The following is a 4,874-nucleotide window of genomic DNA, read 5'->3' as shown; positions in this document are numbered from 1 at the left end:
ATTCACACCATAAATGCACTTCCCAGACCCCATTTCTCCCTGTACAAATACAGTGCATTTTGACTGGATTAACATTCAGTGTTTACATTATTTTAATCATGCAAATATTGCTGAGAACAGAGCCATGTATTACATGGCAATTATTTTTCCTTTTCTGCACCAATTTCTTACATTCCTTGGAGTTGAAAGGTTGTCTTTTTAATCTGTTTCAGATTCTTTGTACTTATCATGAGTAGTGCCCCAAGTCCCACCAGGAGTCTGAACTGTCTCTTTCTTTGCTCAGTTTTGCATTCATGAACCATGTTCTGTCACCTTCTGTCTGCTCTTGCAGGGCCATCTTGGAAGTCCCCTCATTATCACCCCAGAATTTCCCTTCCCCTCCGTCTGGGATTGGGTCCCATTTCCTGCAGCCTATGGCTTCCTCTTTTAAATATTTGCCCGGAGAGGTGATGGGAAAGATATCTCATAGTAGCTGCCTGAGGAAAAATGCAGGTTTTTTTTTTTTAATACATAGTGAAAACTTTTATATTTGGAATTAGCCAGCTGGACTCAGTTTAGATAATCCCAGTTTTGTTGGTAATGTCCGAAGCATCGTAGTCAGGAGCCAGTCGTATATATGCCTTCTTCTCTCCATTAAGTCTGATCAGGGTATTCACCTTAGCCATATCAGAGGCATAGAGCTTCTTCACAGTCTGTTTAATTTGGTGTGTTTTGGCCTTGACATCCACACTGAATAACAGTGTGTTGTTGTCTTCTATTTTCTTCATGGCTGACTCGGTGGTGAGGGGGAATTTCATGATGGCGTTACTGGTCAAGCTTGTTTCTCCTCGGAGTGCTCTTCTGAGGATATTTGGGCTGCCTCCTGAGCTGCAGTGTTTTGGGCCACCAGCAAGTGGGTGACGTCCAGATCTTTTTTTTTTTTTTTGTGGGTGTGGGTACCTTTCAACACTACTTTCTTGGCCTTCAAAGCCTTTGCTTTGGCTTTGGCTTCAGGAGGGGCAGGGCCTTCCTTCTTCGTCTTCAGTGCCATGTTCATGAAAAAGCTTTTTTGAGACTTTGAATATCTAAAACTGTCTTTGTTCTACCTTCACCTTTGTTGATTATTTGGCTGGGTATAAAAGTCTAATCAGAAATAATTACCCCACACTATTTTGGGGGCATGGCTCTAGGGAAGTCTACTTTCCAGTATTTCTGATCCTGATTCTTAATATGTGACCTGCTTCTCTTTCTCTGTCTCTCTCTGTGTGTCTCCCACTGAGGCTTTTCAATACAGAAAGGTCTCATTGTATCCCAATCTCAGTATCTGTGTTCAAGGAAATTTTGTTATTATTTTATTATTTCCTCCTTTCATTGTCCCTCCCTTCCATGTCTCCTTTCCTTTCTCCCTCCCTCCCCTCTATCTCTACCTTTTTCTTTTTTCTTCCTGCAACTCCTATAATTTGCTTGATGAATCTTCTGATATGGTGGTCTAATTTCTTATCTTTTCTTCTTTCCATCTTTTTGTAATTTTGTTCAGCTTTCTAGATGTCCTCAAAAATTTCTGTTGGGCTTTAATTATCATAAAGGAAGATCAGGGGCCCTTTGTAGTGGACATACTGTGGGAACATTTGCCAGCCCAGCCTCTCCCTGGCTGTGCTTACTCTTGTCTGCATGGGGTGTGTTGGGACAGATGCCTCCATCCCACCTTCTCCAAAGCAAAAACAACTTATCTTCAGCAGGGTGGGCAGGAAGCTATAGCCTGGGTGTGGATGGTTGGGGAAAGACCTTGGAAACTACCTCTAAACAGACTTTCAAATAAGCCTGCTTACTTCAGCTCATACTCTTTACAGGCTAGTCCCCAGGTACCTGGTGTTGCTAACTCCTAAGGCTGTAGGTCAGTCAACAGGACCAGAGCTGCCAAAGCCAATGCCTGGCTCTAGCCTGTGACTGTGAACCATTACTTAAGTTCTCCCTGCCTCAGTTTCTCCATCTATAAAACAAAGACAATGACAGTGTATATGTAATTTGGGAATTTGCAAAAATGATAGATCATTGAAAGTACTCATAAAAGTATTTGGCACATCTTTTTCACTATTATTATTTTGGAGGTTCTTGGTTTAAATTTCTGGTTTCTTTGATAAGGAAGTTCTCAAGATTTCCAATGTGCAGCCAACATTGGGAACTCTGTTGCAGAGGAATTTCACATTGTGAAGTTCTCCAAGAGTTCTACCGAACTCCTTGAAGATGCTGTGTCAGGAATTTGCCAAGATTTTGTCTCATCAGGCTTCTCAAGGTTGACCACCTTGATGTCCTGAGATGTTGGCAGGTGGAGCCATTTCAGTCTGTTGGGCACTGTGGCTGGAACATATCCAGGGGGTTGGCTTTCAGTTTGGGATCACTGACCTGATGTGCACAGTTACTGTGTGGTCAATGGACATTGTTCATGTGGGAAGTAATTGGGTGGCATACCTGGGAACCATCAACATCTACTAAATCAGGAATGCCAGGTGGGGCAGCCATCCTCATGGTGACACATCCACCAGGGAATCCTTGTCTGAGAACCATGACAACACAGAGGGGCTGCTGGTGGCTGCAGTGGGAAAACATACAGAATTTTTATTCTCAGTCTCACTAAGTGCATCAAAGACAGTGAAGTCCTTTTTAGGGTACCAGTGTCAGCATATTGATGCCTCAGCATTGTTGCTTCTGACTCCACACATGAAGAATAAATAATATGTATAATTAATAAATATAAATATTATGTTGACAAAGATTGTATAAGTAGGTTAGTACATATGCATGCATGCTTAGTCACTCAGTTGTGTCCAACTCTTTGTGAACCCATGGACTGCAGCTTGCTAGGTACCTCTGTCCATGGGATTTTCCAGGCAAGAATATTGGAGGGAGTTTTCATTTCCTTCTCCAGGGGATCTTCCTGACCCAGGAATTGAACCTGTGACTTCTCTATTGGCAGGTGGATTCTTTATCACTGAGCTACCCAGGAAGCTCCTACGTTAGTATGTATAATTATGTGTAAATCACAAGACATAATACATCCATATGAAAGAGCAATAATACATATAATTAATATACATAAACATGTATAAATATAAGCTTTATAAGTATATTAATATATATGACTGTGTATTATATAAATCATAGCACATATTCATATGCAAGAGAAATAGTACTTTAATATTAATATATATCAATATTATACCAATATAGCTTATATATGTATATTAGTATACAAAATTATGTGTAAATAATAATGCATAATATATAATATGTAAACAATTATATAACAATGTAACTATATTATACATAATTATATATATAATAAAATATTTTTTGAAAAAGCTATAAGTGATAAACATTTGACTATAGTGAGAACCCACACAGAGTCTAGAAGAAATAATCTAAATTAGAAATAGCCAAAACAATGCTGTGAATACAGAAAGATAAATGTGAGATTCAAAACAGGCCCTCTGTTTGATGGAAAGATGTAGGTGAGGGTCTGTATGAGTTCAAGTCCACAGGTAGACTGGTCTCCCCATCCCATTTCCCTATCCAAATCTGGGCAAATCTTGTCACTTTTGGTTTGGAGCCAACCAATCTCTGTGAAGGCAGAGTTATGGCACCCCCTCCACCAGTCAAGAGCCCAGACTCTTGAATAACCATCTTGAAAACTATTAAATAAGAAAAATCATTTGTTACTATGAAAACCACAAAAACAATGAAAACCCAAAACTGGTGAGGTTGCAGAAACACAGGTCTACTGATTGCTGTCAAAAGTGAAAACAAAGAATTTCAGGAAAGGTACTTGGCAATGGTAATCAAGAGGTATGAAAGTTTGCGTTTCCCTGTGATTTATACTGAGAGATCATCCAATGATACAAGGCAAGCTGGGTATGCAAAGTCTCTCATTATGTCAATGTTTATGGCATTGATAAATTAGAAACAACCAGTGTCCAAAAAAAAAGCCTAAAGGAATTATGGTTTCTCAATTCCATGAAACATGAAATGTATTTGTGGAGATTATATTATAAACTAAAACATCCCTGAAAATATTCTTTAGAGGAGAATGAGGAACATGAAATTGTTTCTATGTAAAACTAAACATGCGTATGATCAAGGAATTGATGGGAATACAGAATTCACTAAATTTTCTCTAAATAAATTAATTCTTCAGTAAAAGCTATAATTTATTTTACAAAGGAATATAAGGAAAATTGTTACACTGATGAAAGAAATTGAAGATGACACAGCAGATGGAAAGATACACAGTCTTTACAGATTGGCAGAATTTATATGGTTAAAATGACCACACTACCCAAGACAATCTAGACTCAGTGCAATCCCTATCAAAACACCAGTGGCATTTTTCACAGAACTAGAAGAAATAATTCTAAAATTTGTATAGAAATATTAACACAAAAGGCCCCAAATAGCCAAACAATTTTGAGAAAGAAGAAAGCTGGAGGTATGAGGCTACCTGATTTCAAACTATATTGCAAAGCTATAGTGGTCAAAATAATATGGTATGGCACAAAAACGGACACATAGATTAATGACACAGAATAGAGGGCCCAGAAATTAACCCACATATAGATGAACAATTAATACATATATATCTGTGTGTGTTTGTGTGTATGTGTGTGTGTGTGTGTATGTGTGTAGGAATATTACTCAGCCATGAAAACAAATAAAATTTTGCCATTTGCAACAACATGGATAGATCTGGAGGGAATTATGTTAAGTGACATAAGAAAGAGAGAAAGACAAATACTGTATGTTATCACTTATATGTGGAATCTAAAAAGTAAAACAAACCAGCAAATATAACAAAAATGAAACAGACTCACAGATATGCAGAACAAACTTGTGGTTCCAAG

General features: G+C 38.2%; 1 pseudogene; it reads right to left on the bottom strand.

Moving 5' to 3' along the window:
- Positions 1–554: 554 nt before the first annotated feature.
- On the bottom strand, positions 555–1,030 carry LOC133071417 (large ribosomal subunit protein uL23-like; annotated as a pseudogene).
- Between the last annotated feature and the right edge of the window lie 3,844 nt (positions 1,031–4,874).

Source organism: Dama dama, chromosome 16 (assembly GCF_033118175.1).
Source record: "Dama dama isolate Ldn47 chromosome 16, ASM3311817v1, whole genome shotgun sequence".
Lineage (NCBI taxonomy): Eukaryota > Metazoa > Chordata > Mammalia > Artiodactyla > Cervidae > Dama > Dama dama.
The sequence above is the reverse complement of the archived record's forward strand: the minus strand, read 5'-3'. Positions and strand labels throughout refer to the sequence as shown.